This window comes from Oncorhynchus gorbuscha, linkage group LG07 (assembly GCF_021184085.1).
Source record: "Oncorhynchus gorbuscha isolate QuinsamMale2020 ecotype Even-year linkage group LG07, OgorEven_v1.0, whole genome shotgun sequence".
Classification (NCBI taxonomy): domain Eukaryota; kingdom Metazoa; phylum Chordata; class Actinopteri; order Salmoniformes; family Salmonidae; genus Oncorhynchus; species Oncorhynchus gorbuscha.
This window is the reverse complement of record NC_060179.1, coordinates 14,241,976-14,251,528: the sequence shown is the minus strand read 5'-3', so window position 1 is coordinate 14,251,528 and position 9,553 is coordinate 14,241,976. Positions and strand designations below refer to the sequence as shown.

At 49.1% G+C, this 9,553-nt stretch overlaps 1 pseudogene; it reads left to right on the top strand.

The window, feature by feature from the left end:
* Window positions 1–9,097, top strand: part of LOC124039499 — a 14,019-nt pseudogene extending 4,922 nt beyond the window's left edge.
* The last annotated feature ends 456 nt before the right edge of the window (window positions 9,098–9,553 follow it).

Here is a 9,553-nt window from a genome sequence, read left to right as displayed (position 1 = left end):
GGTGTGTGTGTCTGTAGGCCAGGTGTGTGTGTGTGTGTGTCTGTAGGCCAGGTGTGTGTGTGTGTCTGTAGGCCAGGTGTGTGTGTGTGTGTGTCTGTAGGCCAGGTGTGTGTGTGTGTGTGTGTGTGTCTGTAGGCCAGGTGTGTGTGTGTGTGTGTGTCTGTAGGCCAGGTGTGTGTGTGTGTGTGTGTGTCAGTAGGCCAGGTGTGTGTGTGTGTGTGTGTGTGTGTCTGTAGGCCAGGTGTGTGTGTCTGTAGGCCAGGTGTGTGTGTGTGTGTGTGTGTGTGTCTGTAGGCCAGGTGTGTGTGTGTCTGTAGGCCAGGTGTGTGTGTGTGTGTCAGTAGGCCAGGTGTGTCACCTGGCCTATTGACACACCTGGTCTGCCTTGTAGGTAGAAGATGAGACGGTTCTCCACAACATCCCCTACATGGGAGACGAGATTCTGGACCAAGACGGAACCTTCATAGAGGAGCTCATCAAGAACTACGACGGCAAAGTTCACGGAGACAGGGGTAAGACACTGTTTTATACTATCACGATTTGATGTGGTGTCATGTTTCATGACTGCCGTGTCTGATTCCAGAGTGTGGCTTCATTAACGATGAGATCTTTGTGGAGCTGGTGGGGGCCCTGACCCAGTACAGTGACAACGAGGAGGATTTTGATGAAGACGAGCAGGAGTTGAAGATGGAGCTGTGTGAGGGGAAGGACCACATGGTTGAGGATCCCCACCAGGAATCCCTGATCAACACTGAAAGTAAGGCTGACTGCCTCTGCTATTATCCAACCAAGAATAGAAATTAGGCTTATCCCAAAACTATTCCCTCTCCCCTTTATCTCACCTAGTTCCCTTCCCTAGGTCCTCTCAGGTCTTGATCTCTGTTTACCCTCCTGTGTCCTGTGTGGGCTGACGCAGTGACTGTTCTTTAGGGAGTTGTGTGTGTGTGTAAACCCCTATGTGTTCTCTGTTTGCAGGCCAAGGCAGCAGTGACAGTTCCAAGAAGATTCCGTCTGATAAGATCTTTGAGGCCATTTCCTCCATGTTCCCTGATAAGGGCTCCGCAGAGGAACTCAAAGAGAAGTAAGTACTCCTGTGTGTGTCAGTAGTGCATATTTCTGTTTTGTCTGTACTATAATGAGGTGTGTGTTATCAGGTACAAGGAGCTGACAGAGCCCCAGTTGCCGGGTGCATTGCCTCCAGAGTGTACTCCTAACATGGACGGTCCTAACGCTCGCTCCGTTCAGAGAGAACAGTCTACACTCCTTCCACACACTGTTCTGCCGACGCTGCTTCAAATACGACTGCTTCCTGCACCGTGAGTGTACGGACACGTTCTCTCTCCTCATTTAGACTGTTCTACCCCTCTCTGACTTCACTGTGACCACTCATCTGTCTCTCTCCAGCCTTCCATGCCACTCCTAACACCTATAAGCGTAAAAACATGGAGAATCTGGTGGACAGTAAACCCTGTGGTAACGAGTGCTATATGTACCTGGGGCAGGCAAGTGTACACACACACACACACACACACACACACACACACACACACACACACACACACACACACACACACACACACACACACACACACACACACACACACACACACACACACACACACACAGTTCTGATTGTTGTCCTGTGGTGGTTGTCTAGGATGGTTTGATGAGGGAGTACCCTGACGGCATGGCAAACGAGAGGTCCAAGACTCTTTCCAAACGCCCCATGATCCGTCGCCGGGGACGACCCAGCGGCAACAGCCGGCCCAGCACACCAACAGTCTCCACGGATACCAAAGACACGGACAGCGAGCAGGAGGGGAAATACGACGATGATGAGGATGATAAGGACACCATCAGCAGCTCAGGTACGCACCACCACCCACACACACACACACACACACGCCAACACACACACACACACACACACACACACACGCCAACACACACACACACGCCAACACACACACCAACCATTACTTTGTGTTTGTTCTAGAGGGTAACTCACAGACTCCAGTGAAGTTGAAGCTGACGTGTGATCTTCAGGTTGTTGATTGGAGCGCTGCCGAGGCTTCACTCTTTAGGGTTCTCATCGGAACCTACTATGATAACTACTGCCCTATAGCACGCTCCTAGGAACCAAGACCTGCAGACAGGTGTGCACCTATGCTGAAAGTAATTTTCTCTGTCTTTCACATTTCTTACATTTTTTTCCCCTTTGAACTCATAAAATTGTGGTCTAACTTGGCAGGTTGTATATTGTCTAGTAATGTGTGTCTCTAGGTGTACGAGTTCCGTGTAAAGGAGTCTAGTATCATCGCTCGCACCCCGGCCGAGAACGAAGACACGCCCCCTCGCAAGAAGAAACGGAAACACCACAGGTGAGCCTCGCCCAAAATATAGACTGACCGCTTGAGGGTGCACTAATGGGGTGACTGAGAAGGGTACAGTCGGAGGATTTGGTTGTCAACTTTCATGGAAAATACAAACTAACTTACTGGTGGTGGTGTTTTCAGGTTATGGGCCACTTACTGCAGGAAGATCCAGCTGAAGAAAGGTTACTATTGTCTCCATCTCTCCTAGCATTGGAACCTTCACAATACTCTGTTAGCTTGCGGCTCCACACAAACTTTGAATGTGTTGTGGTCAATGTGACGAGTTTATGACTAATTAATTTTTTGTTGCAAGTTGCTGACCTGTGCTTGACCCCTCCCCCTGTAGATGGCTCGTCCAACCACGTGTATAACTACCAGCCATGTGACCACCCCCGCCAGCCCTGTGACTCCTCCTGCCCCTGCGTCACCGCTCAGAACTTCTGTGAGAAATTCTGCCAGTGCAGCTCAGAGTGTGAGGACATTTTAAATACTTTATTTCCATACAATATTACATTGCAGATGACCGGTTTCTGTGACACACTCACTCTGTCTGTGTGTGTGTAGGTCAGAACCGTTTCCCAGGATGCAGGTGTAAGGCCCAGTGCAACACCAAGCAGTGTCCGTGTTACCTGGCGGTCAGGGAGTGTGACCCTGACCTGTGTCTGACCTGCGGAGCCGCTGAACACTGGGACAGCAAGAACGTCTCCTGTAAAAACTGCTCCATACAGAGGGGGGCCAAGAAGGTAAAACACTCACAGTATGGATCGCATCGTCCAGCTGTACAGGATTTTTCCTTTGTTGGTTTGGTATCTGTTGCTCACTATTTTGCCCCCACCTCTCAGCACCTACTCTTAGCGCCGTCTGACATCGCAGGCTGGGGCATCTTCATCAAAGAGCCAGTTCAGAAGAATGAGTTCATCTCTGAGTAATGTGGAGAGGTGAGGCTCAACTCTGTCTGGGTGATGGGTTTTGCCTGCATGTATGTGATGTACAAACCTGTGGAAAATAATTGTGTTCTGTTTGTTGATCCTGTGTGTGTGTGTGTGTGTGTGTGTGTGTGTGTGTGTGTGTGTGTTCTCTCTCCCCTCCTTGTAGATAATCTCCCAAGATGAGGCGGATCGCAGAGGGAAGGTCTATGACAAATACATGTGTAGCTTCTTGTTCAACCTCAACTATGGTAACACACACACACACACACACACAAAAGTATTGAAATAACGTTTTTGTTAAGTGAGAGGGCAAGCTAACCCCCCCCCCCTTCCCCAGACTTTGTAGTGGATGCTACTAGGAAGGGAAACAAGGTTCGTTTCGCCAACCATTCCGTCCATCCCAACTGCTATGCAAAAGGTCAGACAGCCCCGAAAACACTTTGATTAGATGATGACTGTGTGAATGTTTCTCCAGGGGTCAAGATGAGAAAGTATCCTACAGCCGTGTTTAAACCACCAGATGTATATCAGCTGATCCAGCCAGTCTGGTGTATATAACGTAATACACCGGCAGATGGGACCAACAGACGTAACACTCTGATGCAACCTCTGTGTTGTGCTGACAGTCTCCTCTCTCTGCAGTGATGATGGTGAATGGGAACCACAGGATAGGGATCTTCGCTAAGAGAAGCATCCAGACTGGAGAGGAGCTCTTCTTTGACTACAGGTCAGTATATCAGGGTGACTGACCAGCCAGTCTGCAGCCTAGTGGCCGGGTCAACAGGGTTACTGACCAGCCAGTCTGCAGCCTAGTGGCCGGGTCAACAGGGTTACTGACCAGCCAGTCTGCAGCCTAGTGGCCGGGTCAACAGGGTTACTGACCAGCCAGTCTGCAGCCTAGTGGCCGGGTCAACAGGGTTACTGACCAGCCAGTCTGCAGCCTAGTGGCCGGGTCAACAGGGTTACTGACCAGCCAGTCTGCAGCCTAGTGGCCGGGTCAACAGGGTTACTGACCAGCCAGTCTGCAGCCTAGTGGCCGGGTCAACGGGTCACCAGCAGCCTAGGGCCGGGTCAACACTGACCAGCCAGTCTGCAGCCTAGTGGCCGGGTCAACAGGGTTACTGACCAGCCAGTCTGGCCTAGTGGCCGGGTCAACAGGGTTACTGACCAGCCAGTCTGTAGCCCAGCCAGTCTGCAGCCTAGGCCGGGTCAACAGGGTTACTGACCAGCCAGTCTGCAGCCAACAGGGTTACTGACCAGGCCGGGTCAACAGGGTTACTGACCAGCCAGTCTGCAGCCTAGTGGCCGGGTCAACAGGGTTACTGACCAGCCAGTCTGCAGCCTAGCCTCAGTGGCCAGGGTCAACAGGGTTACTGACCAGCCAGTCTGCAGCCTAGTGGCCGGGTCAACAGGGTTACTGACCAGCCAGTCTGCAGCCTAGTGGCCGGGTCAACAGGGTTACTGACCAGCCAGTCTGCAGCCTAGTGGCCGGGTCAACAGGGTTACTGACCAGCCAGTCTGCAGCCTAGTGGCCGGGTCAGGGCCAGTCTGGCCTAGTGGCCGGGTCAACAGGGTTACTGACCAGCCAGTCTGCAGCCTAGTGGCGGGTCAACGGGTTACAAGCAGGGCCTTCAACTGACCAGCCAGTCTGCAGCCTAGCGGCCGGGTCTGACCAGCCAGTCTGGCCTTGGCCGGGTCACTTACTGACCAGCCAGTCTGCAGCCTAGTGGCCGGGTCAACAGGGTTACTGACCAGCCAGTCTGCAGCCTAGCGGCCGGGTCAACAGGGTTACTGACCAGCCAGTCTGCAGCCTAGTGGCCGGGTCAACAGGGTTACTGACCAGCCAGTCTGCAGCCTAGTGGCCGGGTCAACAGGGTTACTGACCAGCCAGTCTGTAGCCTAGTCTGCAGGCCGGGTCAACAGGGTTACTGACCAGCCAGTCTGCAGCCTAGTGGCCGGGTCAACAGGGTTACTGACCAGCCAGTCTGCAGCCTAGTGGCCGGGTCAACAGGGTTACTGACCAGCCAGTCTGCAGCCTAGTGGCCGGGTCAACAGGGTTACTGACCAGCCAGTCTGCAGCCTAGTGGCCGGGTCAACAGGGTTACTGACCAGCCAGTCTGCAGCCTAGTGGCCGGGTCAACAGGGTTACGGGTCAGCCTAGTGGCAGGGTTACTGACCAGCCAGTCTGCAGCCTAGTGGCCGGGTCAACAGGGTTACTGACCAGCCAGTCTGCAGCCTAGCGGCCGGGTCAACAGGGTTACTGACCAGCCAGTCTGCGCCCGGGTCAACAGGGTTACTGACCAGCCAGTCTGCAGCCTAGCGGCCGGGTCAACAGGGTTACTGACCAGCCAGTCTGCAGCCTAGCGGCCGGGTCAACAGGGTTACTGACCAGCCAGTCTGCGGCCGGGTCAACAGGGTTACTGACCAGCCAGTCTGCAGCCTAGCGGCCGGGTCAACTAGGATCGTATTAATCAGCACGTGTCCATGTGAATACTCTGAGGAGGGTGTCGATTTCCCTCCCCATTTGGTCTCAATGTCTAACTCTTAATTAAGGTACAGGGCCTCATTCAGACCTCTAGACTTTGTCCACATTTTATTACGTTACAGCCTTATTTTAAAAGCGATTTAAATGTTTGTTTTTTCGCCCCATCAATCTACACACAATACTAAATAATGACAAATCAAAAACAGGTTTTTTGAAACATTTGCAAATGTATTAAAAGCAAAAAAGTATCTAATTTACAGGCTGTTATCGCTACCAAAGGTGTTTCAACAAAGTACTGAGTAAGAGTATTCAGGTCTTTTACTCAGTACTTTGTTGAAACACCTTTGGCAGCGATAACAGCCTGAAGTCTTCTTGGGTTTGATGCTACAAGTTTGGCACACCTGTATTGGGAAGTTCCTCCCATTCTTCTCTGCAGATCCTCTCAAGCTCTGTCAGGTTGGATGGGGAGCGTCACGGCACAGCTATTTTCAGGTCTGTCCAGAGATGTTTGATCAGGTTGAAGTCCAGGCTCTGGCTGGGCCACTCAAGGACATTCAGAGACTTGTCCTGAAGCCACTCCTGCGCTGTCTTGGCTGTGGGCTGATGGTCATTGTCCTGTTGTAAGGTGAACCTTCACCCCCAGTCTGAGGTCCTGAGCAAGTTTTCATCATGGATCTCTCTGTACTTTGCTCCGTTCATCTTTCCCTCGATCCTGACTAGTCTCCTAGTCCCTTCCGCTGAAAAACATCCCCACAGCATGATGCTGCCACCACCATGCTTCACCGTAGAGATGGTCACAGGTTTCCTCCAAATGTGTATCTTGGCATTCAGGCCAAAGAGTTCAATCTTGGTTTCATCACAGAATCTTGTTTCACATGGGCTGAGTATAGGTGCTTTTTGGCAAACTCCAAGTGAGCTGTCATGTGACTTACTGAGGAGTGGCTTCCGTCTGGCCACTACCATAAATGCCTGTTTGGTGAAGTGCTGCAGAGATGGTTTCCTTTCTGGAAGGTTCTCCCATCTCTACAGATGAGCTCTGTCAAAGTGACCATAGGGTTCTTGGTCACCTCCCTGATCAAGGTCCTTCTCCCCTGATTGCTCAGTTTGGCCTGGCAGCCAGCTCTAGGAAGAGTCTTGGTGGTCCTAAACTTCTTCCATTTAAGAATGATGGAGGCCACTGTGTTTTTGGGGACCTTGAATGCTGCAGACATTTTTTGGTAAACTTCCCTTGATCTGTGCTTTGACACAATCCTTTTTTTAAAATATTTTTTTATTAATTGTTTTACATTTGCAGGAATTTCTAGACCTGTTTTTGCTGTGGCATTATGGATGGATGTATGTGTGTTGATTGATGAGGGGGAAAAAATAATTTTAATTTTAAGAATGAGGCTGAAATGTGGAAAAAGTCAAGCGGTCTGAATACTTTCAACTGGAAACCGTGCATTCGGGTCTCTGTCGCAGTGACATCATGAACATTCTGTCGTCCAACATCGTACGTGTCATCATTATGAAGAAGTGTAACCAAAACAACAGACTGCTGCATGACTTCAGCAGCCTGGTGTTCCAAATAGCATACTTGCTCTATTTCAGGGGTATTCATCTCTTACCCTACAAGGTCCGGAACCTTCTGGGTTTCTGTTCTACCTGATAATGAATTGCTCACACCTGGTCTCCTAGGTGGAAATCAGTCCCTTTTTATTAGTGGTCCAGAGTTGAGTTTGAAGTCCTTTTGAACTCTAATAAACCCATCAGTTTCAAATTAAATGACGTAAATGTCAATGTCAACAACGTTTTGGTTCGTTGTTAGCTCATTAATGACCCGAGCTATAGCTGACAGTTGGGCAGGCATTCCTGTACGGTAGCTTTGTCAAGCGGCAAAATACCATAGCAAGGTTAATTTCAACACCCTGAGCTCAAAATACCCTTTCAATGCCAGGATTTTAGTTTTTTTGATAAAAAGTATAAGTTGCTGTATCGCCCAGTAAGTATTCTAACGTGAGAGAGTTGATCAGTGATGGTGTGTGAATACGGGACTAGTTTTAATCTAAATGTATATCTATTTTTTTATTCATTGAGGAACAACATTATCTACAAGGGAATGGCGAGCTGACAGAAAACAGCTTACGGTTGTGACTAAAGTAAACGCAGTTAATGCTACTGGACTATTTTAGACCTCCAGCAGTCTCTGCACAGATGGATTTGGTCTTGTTGCTGTAGCAGCCCAGTAACCACGACAATGAATGTTGCGACAGTCGCAGAGACATTCACTTTTTTCATGCCTGTGAGACAACTGACCGTCTTCAGACATGTCCTCCTGATTACAAATGAAGTGTTTTTAACCATCAACACTTGTCGCATTCTGTCTACTGACATGACGTTAGAGTAGAGCAACTGTATAGCTCATTCACTGCCTCATTAAGGTGTCCAGTTGAGCTTATTTTTAAACCTAAGTAATTGTAGTGTGTACAGTACTCTATATATTTTGTGCCAAGTGAGAACTTTGGTCTAATTCCCTGAGATCTGGATCTTCTTTGGAAAATCATTATTTTAGTCTTTTTGGGGTTTACAGGCCCTACACCCAAATAAGGGCACTGCGTTCATCCACCTCTGGCCTGCTCGCCTCCCTACCACTGAGGAAGTACAGTTCCCGCTCAGCTCAGTCAAAACTGTTCAATGGTGGAACAAACTCCCTCACGACGCCAGGACAGCGGAGTCAATCACCACCTTCCGGAGACACCTGAAACCCCACCTCTTTAAGGAATACCTAGGATAGGATAAAGTAATCCTTCTCACCCCCCTTAAAATATTTAGATGCACTATTGTAAAGTGGTTGTTCCACTGGATGTCATAAGGTGAATGCACCAATTTGTAAGTCGCTCTGGATAAGAGCGTCTGCTAAATGACTTAAATGTAATGTAAATGTAAACCGACTTCTATACGTACGCGTACACTCACACACTTTGTGGTTGGTTTGACATCTCTAGCTAACTGGTCATGTTTCTCTCTCAGGTACAGTCAGGCTGATGCTCTGAAGTACGTCGGCATCGAGCGGGAGTCAGAGATACCATGATCCTCTCTTCTACCTCTGGATACACACACACACACACACACACGACTCTTTGTCGGAATCGTGGGATGCTTCAAGAATTCTGGAAAGTCTCTCTTTCTCACTTTGAATAATTTTTCTCCCAACAAATCTTCCAGTTCTCTGGGATTTGTGAGCCTCTTGGTAACTATGGTCACTAGAACGTCCTTCCTGTTTACAGCTAACAAACATAAACAGGTGTTAATAAATCCACTGACTGGTTCTCTTTAGCTCTGTGATACTTTTTTAAATACTTGAGGTCAATCCAAATGAATGCACACATTATTGACTTTGAAATCACAACTGGTTGTCAATCTTTTACTGGGACCCAAAATCATTTTTTTCCCGGGCCTGGCATTAGCCCCTGACCACCCACCAGCTAGACTAAATGTGGATTCAAAAGATCTCCGTGGCTGGTCATTTCCACACTCCCTTAGCCAGTGTTCAAACCTTGGTCTCAGACGCCACAGACACACTGGAGTGCCAGAACACTGGTTTGAGTCAAAACAGATGTTATTGGTCACATACACATGGTTAGTAGATTTTAATGGTCACATACACATGGTTAGCAGATGTTATTGGTCACATACACATGGTTAACAGATGTTAATGGTCACATACACATGGTTAACAGATGTTAATGGTCACATACACATGGTTAGCAGATGTTATTGGTCAC